At 44.6% G+C, this 25,032-nt stretch overlaps 1 pseudogene; it reads right to left on the reverse strand.

Annotated features, from left to right (window-relative positions):
- Nucleotides 1-2,618: 2,618 nt before the first annotated feature.
- Nucleotides 2,619-23,272, reverse strand: LOC144160144 (uncharacterized; annotated as a pseudogene).
- Nucleotides 23,273-25,032: the final 1,760 nt, after the last annotated feature.

Here is a 25,032-nt window from a genome sequence, read left to right on the forward strand (position 1 = left end):
TGACACTGCTATAGTCCAAGCGAGATCCTACCAATACACTATAAAGACGCAGGAGGAGGGGCTTGCTGCCCCATGGGATTGGTGTGAGACTAGTTTAAAATGCTCATAGTTTTTTGGCATTTTTGCTTAAGCTGTTTGAGATGTGGAACACATGTTTGTTCGTTATCAACTATTAGGCCTAAAATATGTCCCTTTTTAAGAGGAATTGACACCCGTTTATAGTAATTTCAGGGTCCATATGAATCCCGGGCACACGGGTGAACACAACGCAAGTACTTTTGCAGGGTTCAGTTTAAAACCATTGGTAAAACCGTCAGCCCAGACAGCAAGTTAGTTCACCCCGAGCTGGACTTGACGTTCAAAGATTAACATATTACATGATTTAAAAGATATTTGAACATCATCTACGTAAACTGAACAGCAAATGGTTGAATAAAGTGCCTCCCGGAGCGAGCTCATTCTTATTAAAAAGAGGGGGCCGTTCAATAGACCACCTTGAGGCACGACATTTTCTTGAAAATGTACATTAAAAGGAATGTTTGTGCGGAATGTTCATACATGTAGCTAGAAAGGGTGTTACGCATGTTGCCCGAAACACCCAATTACTTTACGTCCTTCGAGATGCCGTATCGCAAGGCTGTGCCGCAGTCCTTTGCCATATCAAGGAAGATTGTAATGCTGAACTGTTTCGGAATGAAGGAATCTTTGATGTAGGATTACAACGTAACAAGGTTATCCTTGGTGGAGCACCCTGCCCTGAAGCCTCCCTGGCAGATCAAGAGAAGAACAGTGCAATCAAGAAAGTATACCAGCCTACTGTTTGTCATCTTCTAGAGCAGCTTGTACAGGCCTCTGGTCAGGGCAATGGGTCGATAGCTAGCCGGAGGGGAAAGGTCTTTACCCTCTTTCAGGAAAACTACAACAGACGCTTCCCTTCAAGACTTTGGAATGTGCCCCGCAAGCCATATCTTGTTATATAGGTGCAGGAGTGTTTGAAGAGTGTCTGCGTGTAAGTGCTGTATCACTGTATATGTGATGGTGCCCGGGCCTGGAGCTGAGGATTTAGAAGTGCTCAGACGAGCCCTAAGCTTATGAAGTTAAAACGCGGAGTCATGCGCGCAGGTTCACTTGCCGTTATCAAGTAAAAGCTTCTTCTCGGCCGATTGTTTGTGTTTCATAAAAGTGTCTGCGCAGTGGGCTGAACAGGACACTTGTTCGTTGTGTTGCGGGAGTGCGTCAGCCCGGTCTTCCAGTGTGTCCTCTCCTGTACTAAGCACGGGTTCGCTGTGTGTTCGTTGTCCTTTGAGTTTTCGTATACGTGTCCATACCTTCCCTGTGTCGGTGTATGAGTTTATGGATGTTAAGATGGTGTCACCAACTCTCTAGTTTCGCTTCACGGCACACACATTTCCCCAAGTCCCTTGTTCTTTTGAACAAAAGGAGGTTACCCGACGTGGGGTACCGACGAAAAATACATTTCACCTATTCTGGGCCTCTCGCGCCCTACTACATTCTTCATTCCACCACGGCCTCCTCTGGTTGCGCGGGGCACTACAGGCGTGGGGAATGAAGCTTTCGGTGCGTCGAGGATGTGCGCCGTCATAAGTTGGGTTGCCTCTCCAACATGTAGGTGTCGTATGGACGTGTAGAGTAGTTTAGATGTCTGTAAATGTGTTTCATTTTGCTCTTGCTTCATTGAACCTCTTAAGGGATGATGGAATACTTGGTGCTTTACCTATATACGTTAGTGAAGGCTAGACGTGGTCACTACTATATGGGTGCGTGCCCACGTCCCACTCAAGCCAAAGAAAGAGAACTGTGGAACCAATAGCCAAGTCAAGATAGGAGATTGTATTTTGTCCTAAATTATGGTATGTAGGCGGTTTTTTGTGAGAACAAGCAAAAGTCCAACTCGCGGTACCGAGTTGCTACCGATACCTGACGCCACTCCAGCCCACTCCCCACGCCCCCAACTAGCTGCGTCGGCGTACCTACCCCACGGGAAGGAGCCGAACCTCTTCGCGCCTCTAGGAAGGCAATGTTCTCCATCACTTTGACCTTGATTATTTTCATTTCTTGCTGAATGTTTTTCGCATGTCCTGGAGTATGCCATGTGCGGTCCCCGGCAGTTGGACAAGTGAGGGTGGTGGAGTTGCAGTTCTCAGTGGGGTGTTCCTGTGCGGCGCATTTCGCACAGGTTTTGTCGAGGCAAGAAGTTGTACCGATATGGAACTGCTTGCACTTGCAGCAGCGGCGCAATTTATGTATGTATGGACGTACTCTACAACTAATAAGAGCAGCATTGATATGTTCAGAAAGTTTTGATCTGTTGAACGTCGACCTGCCACGGTGGCTCGGTGGCTGAGGCGTTGCGCTGCTGATCACTAGGTCGCGGGTTCGATTCCCGGCCGCGGCAGCCGCCTTTCTGATGGAGGCGAAAAGCAAAAACGCTTGTGTGTATGAGATTTCGGGGCACGTTAAAGATCCCCAGGTGGTCAAAATTAATCCGGAGCCCTCCACTACGGCGTGCCTCATCGCCTGCGTTGCGTCGGCGGGTTATACCCTACAATCAATCAATCTGTTGAAGTCAGGGTTATGTTTTTTGTTTGTATTTCTACCTAGTCCCGGCGTATGGTGATTTTCCTGACGGGCGTAACACCTTGATCCTTCAGGACGTCCAGAAGGTCGGTCTGTGTTTCGGTTAGAAGATCTGCCTCAGATATCACATCCAGCGAGCTGTTAAGGCTGCGGTGGGGTGTAACACTCAGGTCCAAATCTTCCATGCAGGTTTGGGTGAGGAGACTTGTTGCTTGCTCGAAGTCGTACTCGAAGTAAAGACAAAGCGTCTTTACTTCGTGTAGGACTTCGCCGGCTCTGAGATTTTTTTCCCTCGAAAGATCTGCAAAGCATTCCTTCAAGGAACTTGGAGACGAGTAATACCGACAGGGAAAAGACCGGCTTTGGTTTATCAACTCTCAGTGACAGTTGTTGGGTTCTCGGAGAGGGGGGATGCTTGCAGAGCTGTAAATAAAACTTCGGTTTGGCCCCTTTTCAGGGACCAATCACGTTGGCGGGGGGTGGGGAAGGGTAGGGCTGAAATTACCATACAGTATAGTATGAAAGCAAGGGACGGGGTTACTTTCTTGTACAGCCTTACCCTGATAGCTGAAGATGTCCCGGAGCTCCCTGACTGCTAAACAGACAGGGAGCCCATCTCCCGAACCTTGATCAAGGCTCCGCCAGCCACCGTTTCTGGTTTCTGCCCTTAACCTAAAACTCGTTACAACGGCTGGTTACAGCGTGAATATGGTGGCTCGAGGTAAGCAGTGTCGCCAGTACCATCCCCAAAGATTACTCAAGGTGCCCAGTGCAGGCGTTTAAGCAAATATTTCCCTCAAAGCTTCTTCGTTTGAGCGGCTGAAAGCAGTGCGACAGTTCGGTTATTATTAGACAAAAAAAACCTCACACGTCGTATTTGACCACCTTACAATTACGTGTTATATGTACACCCAGAACGCAGCCGTCTTTCTACCACCATTTCCTTCAATTGCAGCGCTGTGATCTTCCTTAAGCGGCGAGACAAAGGCTGGACGTTGGGGAAGGGGGGCGACTACGGAACCGCCATTTACAAACTGAAGAATGTGAAAAGGAGGCAGTTAATCACCTTCTATATTCGGAGTTCAAGGGGACACTGGCTGGTTACAGCAAGCTTCGACTCCACGGCGACCGAAATCGACAACTCAGTAGCCGACACAAGTTACGCCACAAGGATTGACCCTTGGGTTTCGGATAACCTGGAGATCGTTCGCCAATATTACGTGAGTTTATTTCAGCGTACTGTTATTTACGGTCAGCCACATGACCAACAAAGTCTTTTTTGATGTGCTGCGTCATGAATTTCAATAAACGCTTTAAATGGCAGTAATGCATATAATGCGCCTTAAAAAGGAATCTTGTTAATCTGGTCGTCCCGCTAGTGGCAGCAGGCTAGGCTGATGCGAATTCCCAAGCTGAAAGAAGCCAAGGCTCTCACGTGTACTCCCATATCTTCTGTTGCCTGTTAAGCGCTGAACATGTGCTCGCAGCATTTCTAGTGAGCACAGGACACTAGTTGTGTCAACCTTATGCAAATAATTTATTTCTTTGCAAGGCAGAGGGACCATACTTTTGTATGAAACTGCTCATATTACCCTTGGTGAAATGTCGTCCCAACAATTAAGTTCTGTACAGAGGGGAGGGCGGCTTTATAGAGGATCTTTTCATAAAAAGACCGCCTGGAAAGGACGTTTAGGCATTGGCACAGAACTCTCAAAAGTTTCTAGAGTTTTTTGTCGATCGCCGGCTGCAAAAATGCAGGTAGGATTTACTTTTCTTTGGCGCGAATGCCAGCGCCCCACCGACGTCGCCTAAGTGTGTGGGCAAGAGAGATTGTCCCACTGCATGTACTCACGCGCTGCGCATCAAAGAGAACATTTATGTTATGCGTTCTTTTTCAGCAACGCGTTGGGCTGTGAGCGGCAGCCGGTGTATGGTTTGCCGCAGAGTTTTAGCAAAGAACACTTGTGAATGTTAAGGTCGTGTAAAAATAACTTAGACGTGTGAATAACGCACCGAGGAAAGCCTTTCACATTGCCTTGGTACGCGTATTTGTGGTTATTTCAACATGAATATTTGTATAAAAATTACAACTTCTGCTAAACGATTTCCAACAAAGTCAGCTATTTTTTCGTTGATCCTAATACAAGACACAAAACCAGTTTGAATATATACGCGTTAGGCCTAGCGTTTAAATAATGTGTCTGCTTTCCGCAACAGGATGCAAGCATTGGCGCATCGTTTTTTAATCCAAAAAGCTAGGGCACACTTATTTCTATACGTGCTATGCTAGGTGACGAGTAGGCCAGTCCAAACTCGGATGGCAAGCTGACGTGGGGTGTGCAATTGTGTTGGGGCGGGCTTCGCGTGAATATTGAGCTACTCCAGCGGAATTTCTTATGTTTGTTAGCCTCAAGGGTAAGGTATGTTGTTTTCGTTGACAAGCAAAATATCTGCGTATATAATTTTCCGAAATAGTCACTAAGTGACGCTTTAGCCAGTCTCCTTTTGCGTCACTCTCCGGTTGTGGCCGGATGTTCACAATGCGAGTTATTTTTATCTCTGATCCTGCCATAATAGTAGTGCGGCATTTACTCATATTGACGCGCTTAGACACTCGGTCAGCCGGACTGTATCGTGCCCCATTGCCACCTCTTCGGAGCTGGGTGTTGACATTGTCTATCTAAAACAGAGCCCGTATAAAGGTTCTGAGTATTGTCTCTAGGCATATAACTGTCCTGCTATTTATAAATGTTTTTTCTCTGTGTGTGTCTCTTGCTACTGAATAGTTTATAGATTTTTTTTATAATTGTTTCTAACGTGAATTATTTGTTTCCTAGTCTTCATTGCATGAATAATAATCACTGAGTTTAACAGTGAAATCAGACGACGTCAACCACCTTTAACGAGCTCGCCTCAGTGACAGTGGCTTTGTTTGTTTACCCCAGTAATTTTATATTCTTGAGTTAGATTGTAGCAGCGCGATCATAACTACCAATGAGTTGTTTCTAATTTTATGCTCTGCAGCGCAACAAAAGGCTTTTCTGCGCCACGCGCGCAATGCGGAGAAATAAGCGTTCAAAACGGCGGTTCCTAGATTAGGTTGCATGAGAAGTCAAAATGGCGCAGGAAATACAACAAAAGTGATGGGGAATTAGTCGCGTGTGGACATAGAATTAAAAAGATTGCGCACAATGTGTATCAACGTGATTGTAGCTATCGCAATCAATATGACAGACCAATTAGATTTCCCGAACCGGAGCGGTGGAGGTAATTCTGGGAAACAAACTGCAAGGCTTCATTAGAGGAAAAGCGTAGAAGTGCATACAGCCTAGAACAGTTACCACCCATAAAAAATCGAATTTCTGTCTGCTGTTGAGGGAAGTGGTTATGTTAAAAGCAGGGTATTTAGCCGGAACCGAACCGAACCGAAAACCAGAACCGAACTGATATTTTTTTCTGAACTGAAACCGAACCCTAACAGGTATTTCGTTAGCACGCTGAACGCGAACCCGAACTGAACCGAAGCAATAAATAACGGTTAACGGTTTACGAAAAAAAAAAACAGTTCGCCATCCGTTGTTGATAAAGCGCGGTCAGTGTCATACAAGGATTTGTCTTCTTTATGTACCATCAGCCATGGCCTGTCTGCGCGTTCAGACCACCCGTGATAAAACATGCTTTGCGCTTCCAGGTACAGGTCTCGCTGCGACTATATAAGCTAGCATTGTACACCAACACACAATAAGCGCTAACAAAACGAAAGAATACAGATTTTTGATAATTATCTTGCGAATATCTTACTTCTATACCTACCAAAAGAAATTCCATTTAAAGATTCTATTTTTCGTAACCTGTTATACTTATTTGACGACACAATGGTGTCTTGTGTATTGGCGCGCTTAATGGATGGAATAATAAAATTAGTTTCGTCAAAAAAGGTGCAGGCGACAGTGGGTTATTCGTCGCGAAGGGTGGCCTTAAGACCATTTCTTCCAGAAACCTCCAACGCTCTTGACGCGGCCCGAACTTGCATTGACGGATTTGTGCTGAGCATCGCTCCCTCCCACTGCTCCTTATTTAGTCATTGCACACCGCTGGGAGAGGGATCCTCAGGGCCGCCATACAATATATGAACGACATCCCCTCTTTCGGCAGTACATTGGGAGAATTAGAGTCGGCAAGCTTCTGGATAAACGAATGGTAATTTACAAGCATCATATATTTTATTAGTTGGGAGCTGCCACCAGGTGGCTTGCGGAATATTGTTGAGGGATTTATGAATTGGCGGATATTTATGTATACTAGGCGGTAGGGCAGAGCCATCTCATGGTACGTTTCCATACGTTGCCTGCCCGATCTGGGGGAGACGTCACTCGCAGTCCGGTTACTTAATAAGCCCGCGTAAATAAAGAAATTGTACAGGGGCTGGCAGGCTATCAGTTTCCTGCAACGTTGAAGCAGCGACCCACACCCAAAAATGCCTACTTGTCGCATTTTCAAATTCATGGAGATGCAGAGGGGTACATGGTACATTTATACTACTATATAAAACTGCTTATATTACTCTTGCTGAATCCACGTCCCAGCTATTCACTTCTGTATGCAGTGGAAATCGGCTGTATTGAGTCTCATTGTATAAAAGAGCGCTGGAAAGGATGTGTACCCATTTGTACAGAACTTCAAAATTTTTTCTACCATTTCTAGTAGATTGTAGTGTTGTACAAATTCAGGTAGAATTTCCTTTTTGTGTGCCTGAAAGGCAGCTCCCTACCGAAGTCGCCTAAGCTTGTGGTCGGCGCGATTCCCCTGCTGCATCTATATACACGCTTTTCATGGGAGTTCACAGCAACCATGAAAGCAAAATTAATCGGATCTTGGTTCTTTTGATAAAACTAGCCCATAGTAACTCGCTCTTTGCTATTCGGGCCCCGCCGGACATTCCATTCACCAGAAACGATAATGAGTGTTGAAAAAGTTACATTCAAGTTTGATTCTACCACCGGTCAGCGCTGACGTAATGAGGGAAAACAGATTTTTTAGGCATTCAATTTTATGCCAGAACTCAAGAGGTCCAAGACTAGAGGCCCAACTAAATCTCAGAAACCTAATTTTTAAGTGTGGCGTTTGTCCGCCGCTGCCAATCGCAGAAACGTGCAGTTGTGACGCCACAAGGGCTAGGCAAGGATATGCCTAGTGAATGGCATAACTTCACCTATTATCCCGATTATTTAGCCTAATTGTTTAAAATTACCTTTAAGATCGACATTATTGCAGTTGAGACAGACATCTTTTTAATAAAACGAAGTTGTATATTTTTGGTTGAGGTCCCTTCTAACTACCAACGGCATTTTTTCTCACTTGGTAATAGTCTTTCCGAATGGTTCGCGAACCGGTTCAGGGCGGCGAACCGAACCGGTTCGGTGTGTAATTTTCTTGAACCGGAACTCAAACGGAACGAAGTTATTCCACCAGAACGCGAACTCTAAGTGAACTGGTATTTTTGTCGGTACGACACGCTGATGAAAAGTATTTCAGCATAGATGCACTCGCTTTGTGTCCAAAATGCAACACCTCCTTACTTGATGTACAGCGGGATAGTACAGTTTAAGATCCCATTATCATTCCCGCCGGCATATAGAATTGAGGGGGAATTATACCCTCTGCCGTCTGCGCGTGCGCTTCATCGCGAGCGACCATGACTAGGCAAGGGCTTAGTGGCTCCTTCGCCGGCGATTGGTCCGCAGCCTCGCCGTAGATGGCGCCCCGGCTGGGCTGCCTGTGCCTGTCCTTGAAATGCGGCGGATCGTTGAATGCAATCCTCAAGTAGACATAATAGACGTCAGGCTGTGCAATCGCAAGCAAAGGCGAACTAATAAAGCACTGTGCGTGGAGTCCTCGCCTTCGCTACACTAAACGAGGATATCACGTTTAACCCGTTACGAATTGTTGAGCCTGAGTCATTTTATGTTGATTTTAACGCGACAGTGTTTTATTGCGGGATACACCAAGGTTTCGGTAACTTCGTATCCGTCACGGAAGTGACGCCATTACATCGAAGCGAGCGGCCTCTAAAGGGTGCACCCCTGCACGCAGAGTCTTCTTGCGGGGAAGCAACGTTCAGTACTAAAGAGTACGTTACACTTCGGGTTGTTCTTTTTCAGGTTTTATATTTTAACGCTAAAGTGTTTTAGGCCGGAATACACAAAAACTTATGTTTATTTATTTATTTTACCCTCAGAAGGGGCTCACATAAACGCAAAAAAAGATGTCGAAATTACGCGACAAGTGTTTCAAGATTGTACGCACCAAAATATACAATAATGTTAAAAACACCTGGTAAAGCAAATGCACTAAAGGCAGCCATAAACGACATCACACTCGGAGCAAAAGACAAGGAAATGAAAAGCGCACATCATTCGCGTAAAAGAACACAGTGACGGGGGATTGACACAAGCATACAATACACTACAAAATTAAACAATAAACAGCGAAAAAAAAAAAAGCACTCCTTACTAGAAAGGATTGGAAAAACACTTGCAGGAAATTTGAATTTGAGAATCCTTCCCAGAAATGGTCAGGGTTAGTAATGCAAGCTAATGAAGCAGGCAGGTGGTACCACTCACAGCACGAGAAGAGGTGACAGTGTTTTGGTGCGGGATATAAGCTTTGTGGCGATGGTCAGAAACGTGCGGGTTGTATCCAGCGTGATTTGAGTACATGGTTATTATGATACACTTTCTGAAATCGGCACAGACGGGACAGTTTTCTACATGTAGCGAGAGGAGTTAGGTTCAGAATGGATTTCATAGAAGTTTCAGTGGCCGTACGATGATAGTTAGAAAGTATGAATCTTACATTACGGTTTTGTACAGCATCAAGTTGGTTACTTAGATTAGTATATCCAGAATCACAAGTTGCCGAGCATACCCTAGTATGGGGCGCACATAAGTAACATAGAACTGTTTTTTGAGAGAAGAATGTGATAAGGAAAAATTTCGCGTTAAGTATCCAAGCATGCGGCTAGCCTTCGATGTTATAAAATCAATATGTCGACACCAGGAGAGGTTGTTAGTTGTGTGCAGACCAAGGAGTTTATATTGGACTAGAGACTCAAATGGGGTACTATTATGAAAATAACCAGTACAAATTAATTGATTACGGGATATCCTCATCAGTTTACATTTAGTTATGTTAAGCTGAATATGCAAAAGTTTGCACCAAGTAGAAATATATTAAAGTCACATTGTAGGTATTCAACGTCAGAGGAACTAGTAATATTACGATAAAGCACACAGTCATCAGCAAAGAGGCAAATAGAAGAAGAAATATTACTAGGCAGGTCGTTAATGTATATGAGAAAAAGTAAGGGTCCCAGCACAGCGCCCTGAGGTACATCTGAGCGCACAGGTACCTCAGGGGAGTTAGTTTGGTTTACAGACACAAACTGAGTTCGGTTATAAAGAAATACTTCTATCCATTGTAAGGCTTGGGGATCAGTTTTCAAATTACATAATTTTAATGGAAATTGATGATTACTTTATCGAACGCATTGGAAAAATCCCGAAAGACACAGTCAGTTACAAAAGAGGAGACAAGAAATGCATGCAAGTCATTGGTAAACGTAACAAGTTGAGTTTCACAAGAGAAGTTTATTCTGAAACCACGTTGGGAATTATGAAAAAAACTGATTGGACTCAAGAAAGTTCACCAAATGAGGGAATATTGTGTGTTTGAGGATTTCACTGAATTCATATCTGCCAAGGAAATGACGCGAGTATACCTTTGCTGAAGTGACCCGCCAGCAGGAAGTTGCTCGCCAAGCACACCCACGAGACAGCCGCCGACCCGCAAATCATGCTCTAATGCAGATTTCACTGCACATTTTATCTTCGTATTTTACTGATTCCTGACAGAGGAATCAACCAGAATTTTGTTTGTAACTCGCTCGCGAGATATGTTGAAAAAAAAGTTTACGAAGGTTCACCCATAAATCCACTCTACCATGACGCCAAGCTTGATTTAGTTTTAACTTGTTGCAGAATTCACACATGTAATCACTACATCGACTTTAATTCCGGAGAATTGTGGTTACCGTTACCGACACGATCACTTACTCGTGTTTTAAGGTATCATTCCCAATTAAAATATAGTCTTTGACTGCTTGTCAGCAATATCACCACAGGAAGCTATATCTTAGCGGGAGTCCACAAGAAAAAATGTCGCAGTGGTCAAGAAAATAACATAAAACCGCGGCCCAAAAGTCATTCTAGCAGCATCTCAACGCCACCGGGACGCGTATATTCTCGCGTTTGTCTGCTATATAAAAATATGGTTCATCCAAATTTCATTGAACTAACACAAAGGTTCGATAAAAGTATAACTAACTGCTTCTGTTTTTTTTTCTTGTGCTCTTCCCTACTGCAAACTCATACTTGATGTCGGAATTAATTATCAAATAGCAATTCAAACTTATATACATACTGACGCCATTTTCTTTGGTATATTGTTTGCTGTGATGTCCACTAAATTCAGCAAAATCAATTCCAAACAATTTTGCGTACATTTTCCCCGTATCTTGCACTTTAAATAATACACACAGAGACAGACATGTCACAAAATAAGAAAATAACTACGTGCACGTGTCAAACTATGCATCGAAATATAATTCAAAACCCAAGCACAAAATTCTGGAAATCTTGCCTGAACGGAGCCGTTCAGCAGCATGTGAACTTTTACTCCCGTATCTGTAAAGCTCCATCAAGAGTGTACTCATAGCATTCAAAATAGCTATACTTTAACTTTATTTGAATGCAAATCTTTCATTTACCGTATGTAACCTTTTTTGTAATAACTTTACTAAATCACGACAACGCGCATGCGCACAAAAACAGAGGAATACTGAATAGTGCTTAGGTTTTAAGTGCGAATGCACTTCTTAAGCGACCCTGAATCACGCGTCCACCGCCGTCCGTCCGTCCGCACCACATACCCACTTAGGGCGATTGGCCAAGAACAGTTCGTAATTTCTTTAGCACATACCCACTTAGGGCGATTGGCCAAGCAATCTGAATCACGCGTCCACCGCCGTCTGTCCGTCCGCACCACATACCCACTTAGGGCGATTGGCCAAGAAGAGTTCCTAATTTCTTTAGCACATACCCACTTAGGGCGATTGGCCAAGAATCGGGCGTGAGAAGGGCTAATGCACCCGCTTAAAGGAGTTCTGACACGAAATTTCAAAGCTGAGATCCGCTCTACCAATCAAGTACAACGACAACACAAATAGGTGTCTGTGCATGGCACATACCCAAGTGGGGGATTGGCCAGGAATCGGGCGTGAGAAGGGCTAATGCACCCGCTTAAAGGAGTACTGACACAAAATTTCAAAGCTGAGATCCGCTCTAGCAATCAAGTACAACGACAACACAAATAGGTGTCTGTGAATAAATGCATCTTTCTTTCTTTGTAGTTGTGTGTGTGTGTGTGATCTCTCTTTCGCGAACATTACCGAACCGCGCAAATTCAACTCCTGCATTCGCACTTTCACATTCTTCCCCTCGGGGAAATGCGGGGGAATTTTTTTCGGGCACAATTCCTTGTTCTCGCAAATGAAGTAGGCTCCTGTTTTTCCTGCCGGAGAAACAGCACGGTGCGTTATTTGTGCCGCAGTTAAAAATTCCCACCGGGAATGGTTGGCTGAGTTTTAGTTAAATTAGTCAGATACCCATTGACAATGAATCAATAAATAAAATTAATTACCACAACGATTTCCTCTCTAATAAATTTATACTTCCAGTTTTAAACTTGTTAGGATACCATTCGTTTGCAGTTTAAATACTACAGAAAAATGCGTATTACCTTTTCAGTTTTAAACTTTTAGGGTCGTACAAGGCGCCATTCGTTGCGTGCTACGGATAGTTTCTGTGGCAATCGGCAAGAAAACAACGGTTGCAGATAAGAGTGTATTGGGCGGTATTTACGTGCTGACCCTAGTTAGTCTGGAGTATGAACTTTTTCTTTTATTGAGGTGGCGTGCATTTCTTCGACAATGTGGACTATAGCCCGGGTTCTGATGTTCTTTACCAACAAAAGCGCATTGCTCATAAATATTAGAAAGTGTATCAATTGAACCCCTCTCCTAATCCTCCGCTAAAAATTACCCGCACAGATCAAAAACAATACCGCTTACATTTAGGGGAAAATTTAGTAGAAGGAAACTTAACAATAAAAAATAAATGACAGCAAGTGCAACCTGGTTCTTACGCAAAAATCAAAATCAGTAAATAGCCATACGCACAATAGGCGAAAAAAATACTTGCGGTGTGAAGAAAGGTAGTGAACTCACAAAATCGAATTCAAACTATTCTGACGCGGTTACCGCTCAGTACAATCTAAAACAAAAATTTATTTACATATTTTTCTTTTCTCCGCTCTTTTTCAGGAACCAGGACCCCAGATATATTTTTAATAAAAATAAAGCATTACTAAACGTACTTTGTGGCCTTCACAGAAATAAACGACTGTTCTCCTACTACTAAATAAGTCTTTTCTTTTGTCCTTGGAAAGTAGGAATGAAGAACTATAATGGCTCTCCCTCGTATCAATATATAGACAGAAATAAAGCAAGGGAAAATGTTGTTGACTTATACTAAAAGAGTCAAAAATGGCTGCCCAACAGGCGGTAGGACGCCACCATCAGACCTCCGGCAATGGCGCAAAATTGGAGGATCGTCTGCGTATTCATGTGTGCGACACGTTTCCAAGCGCCCAGGAAAACCAGGGCAACCGATTTAGGCATGTGAGGGACTTCTGCCCTGCGGTTTATGGGACCGCGTTGCTTTATAGGCCTGGTTATAAGAGCGCCCTATTTCATCATGTCTGCTTTTATAACACCTATGAGCATCCGCATTTCCTCTCATGGCACTTCAACACAGCCACTAATGCCTCGGGTTTGTACTCGATCACGGCACCATCCACGCATGTTGACCAAGTTGGAAATCCAAGCGTAGCTCCAATTGACAAGGCTTCTCCGCGCCCCCGTCGTATAGTGTATGTTAATCACGGGGACACCCGGAGTACACTATTCGAAAAAACACTGCGGGTAAGGAAAGACGTAGGCCTACCGGGCCCGTAAATGGAGTAATCTCGTACACGATAGAACCGGCCGCTCTCGATAGTACTGTTACGTTTCTTCTCCCAGGCCCCTCACCTAAAGGTCGTTTTACATGGAGCAAATTTACTGGGGACTTTGCGGCCGCGGCGTCACTTTCAGTTTTAGGCAAAAAGGGCTAAAATAGGGACTAAAATACAGCCGTTAGTCTTCGTGGGCGACCGTTCACCTTCAAGGGGAATATCTGTGGCAGAGTATGTGCCGCGTACAGAAATGCGGACTTACTGCTCTTCCCCACCGCTATATAAGGAGTAACGGGAAGACAAAACGCACGCCGTTATTCTCTTTGCTGCGTCGTTAATCCCCTGTAATGGCATCGTCGTTGCCCTTCGCGAATATGTCGGTGAACAGTTTTAGATTTGCAAAACACAAGTCATTGCAGTCAGTGGGTCCTTTAGATGGTGCCACGGGAGAAAATATAGATGTTAATTATAAGAAAATCGCCTATTGTTAATCGAGCGGCGGGTAATGGTAAGGAGCGGAGAAGCGCCATGGCCAGACGGTTTTTGGTGAAGTTATGTTGATACGCTGTGTTACATACGATTCGCGCGAGGTATTAACAGCCAATGAAAGAGTTCAAGCGCATCAACAATAATACAAATATTAGCGGCAATAGCAAACGTTGATTCCTAAGCGTAATGAATATGTATATGTTTAACAGGCGAGAAAAAAACGCATTAGTTGCTGATGGTAACTGCGAAATAAACATGGTCACTACAGGTAAGCGTATTGAAGTTATCTTTTGCACTCGGTGCATAATTGCCTTGTGCACCAAAGCTATGACAATGCTGCAACTGATGTAAACCCCGGTTGCATTACCCAGTCGCAATCGTCTAGCGACGCTAAATTGAAGAATTCAGGCTAAGCAATACCGAATTTGGTTTCGCCGATGCAGGAAAATGTGGTCTGTTTACCTATTCTGACACTAACACAGACGACCGCTTTCAGATACGATACATAGAGCCCTTAACATATGTATCGAACGGGAAGAATAGACTTAGTTTCCTCTAATTGATGCGGAAACAAATGAGCCGTCCGATTACCTAGCTATCTCAACTAGGCGACGAGTTGATTGTTCTTTACGAGAAAAAACTACGGTTGTCAGGCTGTAATTAGAACCGAACTGAGCAATAGTCCCTAAACTGAGCAAAGCGGCAAGCGCAAAGCGCAAATACGGGGTCACGTTCGCGTGCACGGATAGAAATTTGGACAGCAGTTGCAATGAATCTGTCGCGTTGTCCACAGCACTACATGCTGCACTCTAGAATATTATCTACCGCTAATTACAACCGCCGGCGTGGTTTAGTGGTAGCGCTTCGGGTACCTCGTGTATATTTGCGGGCGTCGGTGGCTCGGTCCCTGATGGTGCCGACGTTTTAAGTGCGAATGCACTTCTTAAGCGACCCTGAACCTGCGTCCACCGCCGATGTCCGCATAGCATACCCACGTGGGGGATTGGCCAGGAATCTTTTCGTCTTCCTTGGCAACGGGGGGAGATGGGCGCGCGCTGCCTGGCCGCTGACACGCTGACATGGCACATACCCACGTGGGGGATTGGCCAGGAATCGGGCGTGAGAAGGGCTAATGCACCCGCTTAAAGGAGTACTGACACGAAATTTCAAAGTTGAGATCCGCTCTTGCAATCAAGTACAACGACAACACAAATAGGTGTCTGAATAAATGCATCTTTCTTTCTTTGTAGTTGTGTGTGTGTGTGTGATCTCTCTTTCGCGAACATATCCGAACCGCGCAAATTCAACTCGTGCATTCGCACTTTCACATTCTTCCCCTCGGGGAAATGCGGGGAATTTTTTTGTTCTGCTGCTCTCAGCAGTTCGTCCTTGGGGTGTGTCAGAACGGACCAACGGGGTGGTGGAAGAACCGTTCGTCCACTCACATTTAGTCCCCAGAGGGAGTTATAATTGTGGCGGAGGCCGTTATTCCCCCAAAGGACGAACTGTTAGGCCTTTTTGCCTAAGAGTGGCAAGAGATCGCTTTCCTGCATGAACGCCTACTCAGAGGTAATTTGCTATGTAAATTTGAACTATGAATAAAGGGCTTCAGGGGGATAATCGGGATATCATGCACATATTTCTTACCCACATTGCTCACAGCACACATATGTGACGTGGCTCAGCCCAATAACACGTGGTCACAACTGATTACTTTTAAACATGCTTCAAGACATTGAATTTAGGGTTAATATCGCACTGGCGTGTCAGCTGCGACAAATTAGAACTTATGTAGTACTGGGCGCTCTTTCATGCGTGTCCGAACGGTCCCTCTTCTTAGGATGTTTAACATGTTTCGAAGACTCTGGCGCCTTTCCGGTAATTCCAGTCATTCTAGGAGTAACGTTTTTGTAATAATCATGCACTCTCGTTTTAGTCCCTGCTCAACTGTAGCATTTTTCCCTTGATTAAGGATATTGTTACAAGATGGATTTATTTACAGTGAGGTTGGAAGGTGTATGACGAGCGTAGATGGTAGAGAGGTGTGTGGATAATGGAGCGAAGACGAAACGCAATCTCGTTCTCCTCTTCTTGTCTTGAGCTTCTTCAGATGGTTGAGCATTGAAATGTCCTTTGCGCATCTTCGCATATACGCCACTCAAGGTTTGCATAACAGTATAATAAACACCAATTCTCCCCTTCCGTCAAGCGTCCTCGCCTTACCATCTCGTAGTACAAGGCAAGCCTTGAATTGCTATTTAACCTCTCCAAACGTAACAGTGTATGCGGTGAACACCTTACCACATCACATCACTTTATTACCTTAAAGACCCCCTAGAGGGGTTATTACATAAGGGGCGGGAAACAGATACAACAAATGCAATACATATGCAGGATGGGTATAAATGCGAACAGGGGTAACCATAAATGCGACCAGGGGTAACCACTACAGAAAGGAAAAGAATACATATGCAGGGTCAGTATAAATGTTGACACGGGTAACACCTTGCAGAAAGAAAAAAAAATACGGAAAAGAAAAGACAAAGAGAGAGTCAGTGGTACAAAAGGCACACGCTTGAGTATTCAAATTGAAAAGAAGCGAGTGTAATTTTGTGTAAATGTTTGATTGATTGATTGATTGATTGATTGATTGATTGATTGATTGATTGATTGATTGATTGATTGATTGATTGATTGATTGATTGATTGATTGATTGATTGATTGATTGATTGATTGATTGATTGTATGGTTAAACGCGCCGACGCAACGCAGGCGATGAGGCGCGCCGTAGTGGAGGGCTCCGGATTAATTTTGACCACCTGGGGATCTTTAAAGTGCGCCGAAATCTCGTACACACGGGCGTTTTTTCTTTTCGCCTCCAACAGAAAAGCGGCCGCCGCGGCCGGGAATCGAGCAGCGCAACGCCTTAGCCACTGAGCCACCGCGGCGGGTTTGTGTAAATGTTGAGTGGAACATTATTTTGGCAAGATCAGCGGAAAGGCCATTCCAGTCGGAGGCTGCGTGAAAAAAGAATGAGGCGGCAACTCTCGTAGTATGGGTACGTGGTCAGGCAACATGAGAAGAATGAGCGTTGCAGCGAGATATGCAGGCAGGAGGCAAGATATAGGGCGTGTGGCACAATTTACTGTGATAGAACTTGTGGAACAAAATGAGGCTGGCAACCCGGCGACGAATGTTAAGGTTTAAAAGATCAGGGGCCCTATTCTCGACTGCACAAATTGCCGGCATTTCGTCCATGTTTTTTTGCGTAAGCACGACGTAAGCAATCAGTGACGTGCTGCACCTATAGCTATGACGACATGCAGTGTAATTTGACGAGTCACTCATAAAGATCGCTACCAAGGTATCAAATATTGTGCAAGAAAGATATAAAAACACTTGGCATGTACTATAAAAATTAAGACGGTAGCTGAGGCTGACAAGAAAAACACATTTCTGGAGGTCAAATTTGGCGCCAACACCACAAGGCGATCGAGTAACGTTGATCCAAAAGCGAGCGAAAGGCGGATGTCGAGTTAAAGAACATCACACATTTTTTTTACCGTATCTATTTATTTGTTTCAATCGCTTTTATTAACATAGCTAGGGTTTTTGCTTCAATGCAAGCTTTGTTGCGTTATCACCTTCCCTGCCGCCACCGCCGCCACGCCATCGTCTGCTGCTATGTTACAAGTTTATGGCGTGATCACAGAAAAAGACGGCCGCGACCATCGCTTCTATAACACATAAGAGCAGCGAAGCGCTACGCCTGATAACCGCGGAGCGCACCGATGTCGCCGATTCACTCATTCGTCAAGCTCGACTGCAATCAGCGCTGTAATGAACTAAATAGTCACTTTTCATTGTTATTTTTCTCTTGAGTTCGATCATGTGACCCAACAGCTTACTAGGACAAGTATGGACAAATGCCATGCATTGGGTTCTCTTTGTCATGGAGAGGCTTGTACTGCCCTCTTATGTTGCGGTTACGCCAAACAAATAATTTTTATTTCATTTCCAAACATAAAAGCAAAATACTGCATGTTATTTGTATGTTCCATGATCGCTGACTTGGAAGCAGTTGAAACTATAATTTGTTTCGGTAGGAAACAGGCTTTAAACAGCGCGCATGCGAAACTGCGCCTGCTGCAAATTGCCGCACATTTCGCGGCGCCGTAAGCCGGGGCAATAGTTTGCCCTATTTTGCTTGTATTTTGCGACAAAAACAGCCGCCACTTTCAAGCTGTTACGTAGCATTACGTCACTTTTACGCAGGCTGAAGTTGCCAATGCATGACATAATCGTTCCCGCCAAGTGTTTAAATTACGTCACGCCTTCTCAGCCAATCACAGAGGGGGTGTGTATTACAAGCAGTATTGTTGTTGAATAGCAAAGACAGGCTTACGTTGTCATGTCCGCTGTATTTAGTGTGGTTTTTCATTGCCGGCCAAGAATTATGTACTTTTAGTAACGAGAAATAAGGCAAACTTTAGAACTGGTGTCCGTAAACGACATGAAACGTCAAAATGACGACAGCACACACAACCGCTTTGTCAACCGGAAGCACGTGACCAAAATTGAAAGCCAATCAGAAAAGACTTCCGGAAAATTGCCTGAATTGCCGGCAATTTGTGCAGTCGAGAATAGGGCCCCAGATTCTTGTTTAAGAGATATGAAACACTCACGTTGTACGATGATGAGGAATGAATGAATCTAACTGCTCGATTATGAACTGAATTTAGTGCATCGGGTAAGTATTCTTGATGAGGGCTTCATATTGGCGACGCGTATTAAAGTTGGGTGGAATTAAATGCTTGTATGCCAGCAGTTTTACATGAAAGGGTGCATGACGTAGGTGTCGCTTCAAGAAACCAAGCGATCTGTTAGCTCATGATATGATGTTGGTAATATGTGCGCGTCATGTTAAATCGTTGCTGAAACGTCCCAAGTACATATAAGTGATGACATTTTCCAATGTAACGTTACCAATTTGACAAGAATAGGTGAGGAGCTGCGGCGACGGTGAAAAGAGAGGGACTTGCATTTATTGGGGTTTAGTGCCATGGGCCAACGATTGAACCAGTTAAGTACATGGTTAATAACATCTCGCAATGCAACTTGAGCTGATGTGTTAGTAACGGTACGGTATATTAAAGAAATGTCTGCAAACATACGAATATTGCTGGATACATGTAAAGGTAGATCGTTGATGTAAATTAGGCATAATAAGGGGACGAGAACAGACATTTGCGGGGCGCCTGATGTTACTGCCAGAGGGTAAGAGTTATGTCCATTAAAAATAACAAATTGGGAACGATTAGTCAGAAATTCTCAAATACAAATTAAACTTTTAGGGCGTAAATTTAATTTTGAAAGCTTTAACATCAGTGGGTTGTGGGGTACATTGTCGAATGCTTTTGCAAAGTCAAGAAAAATGGCGCCAGTCTGTATATTATTGTCCAGGTTAGTATGCAGGTCATGAACGAAAAGGGCAAGTTGGGTGTCCCAAGAAAGTTTTTTTTCCAAATCCGTGCTGTGCGGGATGAAAAAAATGATTAGTGTCCATGAAGTCTATAATTTCGGTGTAAATGACGTGTTCCATGAGCATGCAAGGCACGCTTGTTATGTCAATTGGGCGATAATTGAGCAAACATGATCTATCACCTGATTTCAAGACTAGAATGACCTTTCCTCTTTTCCAGTTGATTGTAGGTTACCTGTGGATAATGACTGACAGATGAACATTATTATATATGGTAGTAATGTGTTTGGTATTTTTTATAGATTTTGAGTTAATATCGTCTGATCCCGCTGAAGTTGAGAGTTTTGGTTTGTCGGTAAGCGATATTATTCTAGCAGCGATGAAATCAATACTGGGCACTAGTGAGACGATGCTAGACGGGAAAATCGAAATGGGACTGTTAGTTTTGTTTGTGAACACAGAAGCGAATGCTGCGTTGATTAATTCTGCGCATTCAGAATCGCTATCTTCCCCGCCCGAAGGATTATTCAAAATAATGCCTTGCATTTTCTTAGGGTTATTCACCTCCAAAAACTTCCAAGGGTTATTCACTAAACTTTTCGGAAGATCAGCAAAAAAAATGTTCTTTTTGCCGTTAGAATGGCGTTATAATAAAGGGTTTCGGCTTCTTTATACCTACCGCATGCGCTGGCGGTTGCTGCGTGTTTAGCGGCAAAAAACAAGTCGTTCTTTATTATTTTCAAGTCGCTTTGTCAGCTTCCTAATTTTTGCTTCGAAAATTTACCAGTTATCGTTCACTGATAGTACACTCAAGGTTGTTTCCAAATAAGGTAGGAGCGCTTGCAGTTCAGTGACTATTGCATTGTAATCCCCCTTGTCGTATAGACGCATAATTTACTGCACGATTTGCGTATTTCCGGGACGAATTCAAAAGCAGCATAAATCACTTTGTGGTCGCTAATCCCAGGAAGGTGTGTAATTTGTTATAAGGCTTCAGGTTTAGTTGTCAGTATCAGGTCCAGAATATTAGGAGTTTCGATAGAAATACGTGGAGGTTCTTTTATTATCTGTGTCAAGTTATAATTTAGGCAGACATTAATGAATGATTTCCTTCTGGAGTGGCCTGTTAATTATTGGGTGGCGCATTCCAATCGATTTAGGGAAAATCGAAGTCTCAAAAAAGTAGGATACGCGCCGTAGAATATTTAATAGTTAGCTGGTTGAGTATATCATTTAAATCTTCGGCGAAATCAGGGTTATTGTCCGGTGGCCGATAGCACACACCTATCAGGACTGTCTCCGGTACAGCGCGGCAGATTAACCACAGAATGTCGAGATTACAGTGGATATTTATCATTGAACAGGATAACTGCTCATGGACAGCAATGGATACGCCCCCTCCACGTGTGTTTCCTGTCTCTCCGGAACACAACAAAATCTGGCAATTCGGCTAGAAACTTACTATCTGTGACGTCTGTGAGTATGTTGCTCTGCGATGTCGATACAAGATTTGATACTCCGTCGCGTTTTGGAAGGAAGCTACGTATATTAGTGAAGATTGCAGAGAACCAAAGGCTAGTTTGCGGTGTTGTAACCTCAACACCTTTTGTTTTTCTTGGACGGCGGGGCGATTGCTGTAAAATTTTGCTTACAGTTTGGAATGTTTCGTTGAAAACGTATGTGTTTTTCACCAAGAAACAAAGTATTGTACCGCAGAGAGAAAGGTTCAGATTTGGTACGGGCAAACGCGAAATGGTGTTTTCGGGCTTCGCGAACTGATTCGGAAAAATCTTCCCCAATACTGTAGTTTGTACCTTTCAGTTTACGTCCTTTCGAAAGAATTTCATCTTTGGTTTTAAAGAAAGTGTACTTGGCTATTAGAGGCCGCTGATGGTCATTCCGCCGTTAGCCCATTCAATTAGTTTCGGGTCAAGAGTCAAATTTAGATGGTCGCTGCAGTGGTTAATAATTATTTCCTCGGAATCTGCAAATTTTTCGGACGGGTTCGGGTCAGGGAGGCCGTAAAAGATGTGGTTGTTCTGGAACGATTTTCAGCGTCGTCAACCCGCTCCTCCATGTCGAAGATTTGACGGGCCATTTGTGCGGTGTTACCACTAATTGTTTCGATATCTTTCCTAAAAGTTACAAGACCTTGGTAGTGAACTTCAAGATCCGTAATACGCTTAGTTAGATCAGCCATGGCTCTGCTTGTTGTTCATAGCTCAGCTTTAAGTCCTTGCACTTCCGCGAGCAGTGTACACTAACCTGCAGATAACTTTTGCAATTCGGACAGAATAAGGTTAGCGGGGAGAGGGTCTTTAGGCGGGGAGTCGTCAGGGGAAGCGTTAGGGCCTGGGTTGGACTCCACGTCTCCCGACAGACGCAAGACAGCACGGGCGACATTCACACATTGAATGGTAAGGGCACAACAGGAATGCGAGCTCGGTAGATGTACCAAAAATAAAATTGCACCATCTTCCCGTAGGGGAACCATGAGTAGTATGCGAAGCAGGCATGGGGTCGATTCAAGTGTCCATTAGTTTTCAGTTCATCGTTTCCGTTAGGTTGAGGTACGTAGCTGGCGTTATATTCACTGTTTGGTTTCCATGGTAACTACCACACTTTTCACTTACCGGAACTACGAAATGGGAAATTGCGTTGACCACATGGCTGTTTCGCATACTAACCAGGGTTCCCCTACAGGAAGATGGTGTAATTTTCAAGGCATTCAAGAGAGAGAGAGAGAGAGAGAGAGAAAGAAAGAGAGAGGCGTTAGACGTTGTATGAGTTTGTCTTTATTTAAGCATCATCATCATCCTGTTCAACGTAGGTGGTTGGCGTTCCGCTTTGATTATGACCGCCTTATAGTCCATGAAATGTAAAGTCAAGGGCTGTTGAAGTGCACTAACCCTAAAGTTGCTGAAGACGAGGTCGATGCACGTTTCCCGGATGGTTGTGGGCTGGTTGTAACCACGGCTTCCCGAGACTCGCCGACGCACGCCGCTGCCGACGACGATGAAACGTCGAAGGCGCGTGAAGCGTGCTCGTCTCGTGCCGGCCCAGGAAGACACCGGCAACACTGTCGCTCCAGGAGCCATAGAAGGGTAAGTCACCACCGGGCGTTCAACAAGCCGAGCAAGCGCAGCGGGGGTGAGGACGGCGCAACAAAGACAACGACAAAGGAGGGACGAACCCCCAAACATGAGATGCTTCGCATCTAAAAATAATCGCTAATTTTTTAGTGAAGAGGTCACGTGCTACACTAACCTGCATTGCGACGACGAACGGGTTAGTGGACCGTGCGATGGCACAGTCAGAGCCCACAAAGCTTGAAGGGTAGTTGGTGACACTTTATAGCTGTTGTCGCTGAACTGGTCGATGACGGCGGTGATACGATGATGACGTCGGTGATCGCGTGATCTGCCGGCGGCGCAGCAGTACATCCGGAAGCGTTTGCAGCACGCATGAGAAGGACGGTGTCATTCCCAAGTCTCTCGCTGTACACTGGAACATCCGATGAGGCAGCCAGCAAAGCAAGAACCAGCACCTCAACGATGATAGAGGCGAACGCTTGCATTGCGAAGACGAGAGGATTAGTGGACCGTGCGATCTCTTCAGGTTCATCACGTCATCAGGTTCATCAGCAAAAACGCCCGCCAGAAGACGTCAAAGAAAAATCCTCAGGAAAGTCTGTATACTTTATTTACGAAAATAGCGCAATAAACGAGGACTCACGGTTACAAATTACGCAGTCAGCAAGGTACACAGTCGGCAAGGGAGGAATAAATTGTACGCGGGAGGACTTTTTTCAGCCCATTCAGTGGAATGGGCGGATATACGAACACCATATTTTAAAAAAACTACAAATGTTTAATGTTTTAAACCTTAGACTTTTATTTATTTATTTATTTATTTATAAAACATGACTTTGGTATGAATGTAAGTGTGCTCGCGCACACCCCACTGGCAACTGCAAAGGTCTATGCGTGCGAATTTTACACGACATAAATGCAATAATCTCTGGAACTGATTGTTCACAAGGTTGCCGTCTGGACGGTAAGTTTGACCACCTATAGAGCATGTTGGATGTATTTATTCGACCACCATTTTACCCAGCGACGAAGCTGTATTGGAGCTTTCCTTCAAGACCTCCCTCGCAACGCTTGGCTCCCGCTGTGTCGCCTACTACCAATCTCATAACAAAAACCACCCATCATGCCTTTGAGAGCGGCTTTTGCATCTACATAATGGCTTCAATATCAAAATCTAGCGAACCACCCTTACTGGTAAATCTATAATAAATTATCTGGCATCTGTGGAAGACGATCGTCTTCGTCAACACTCTCCCGCGCGAGAGACGAAGAAAACGTTGTTGAAAGCGAAGGTTTTGGAAACCACGGTCAAGCTTTTCATCGCCGATATGGAAAAGAAAGCGTCCAAGACAGGCCTCGGCAAGCAATCCAGCAAATCTGGAAAGGGCAAAACGGGTCTTGGGGGCAGGTAAGACGGAAATTTTGCACTGCATATTGTCGATAAAGCAGAAGACGCTATGCTGCTGCCAATTTAGAGCCATGGCCTGAGTTGAGGGCGCCTGTAGACAGACGTTCAAATCAGTCAGACAGAGACCACGCCACAGCAGATCATGGTTGTTACTGCAACCGCACACGACTCGGTCTTCGTGAGAGCTGGATTTCGGAGTCAGATATTTATCTTCCTGTAGCGTTGCTTTTTTTCAGACTGAAGGAAAAACCCTTTGGACCACATGCTACTTGACATGATGTTGTCAACTCCAGTATTGTGTTCAACGCTCTGAAGCAGGACAGACACAGAGACAGAGACAGAGAGAGAGACAGAGACAGAGACAGAGAGAGAGAGAGAGACAGAGACAGAGAGAGAGAGAGAGAGAGAGAGAGAGAGAGATGAAGAGAGAGGGAGGGAGGGAATCTGTTATCCGAGCCCTGTTATCGTACGGTAGGTGGGAGTTGGGTGAAGGCCAGCCGCGACTTCGGTAGATCGGCGTACCTGGGCCTCCTAAGGTCTGAATCCCCTAGCTGGTCCACCCAACACTTCGCTATAGCATGATTCTTGAAATGTAAGAGAAGGGGTCGTAAGGGAAAGTCCACGGATCAATGTCGATCATTAGCAAGTTTCTGGCTGTGTGACGGCCAGCTTAATGGCCGCTTCCTCTGAAGTCGCGAGGTAATAGAAAAGATGGTGAACGTGCTGAAGGGGGACAGGGTAGCAGAGTTGCGGGTGGCTGCCATAGCATAGGCGCTCTGATGGCGGTATGCGACCGCACCAGTCAGGGCTGGGCAGTATCGCGATACTA

Source organism: Haemaphysalis longicornis, unplaced genomic scaffold (assembly GCF_048455015.1).
Source record: "Haemaphysalis longicornis isolate Haplotype H1 unplaced genomic scaffold, Haemaphysalis longicornis Haplotype H1 scaffold_10, whole genome shotgun sequence".
NCBI classification, from domain to species: Eukaryota; Metazoa; Arthropoda; class Arachnida; order Ixodida; family Ixodidae; genus Haemaphysalis; species Haemaphysalis longicornis.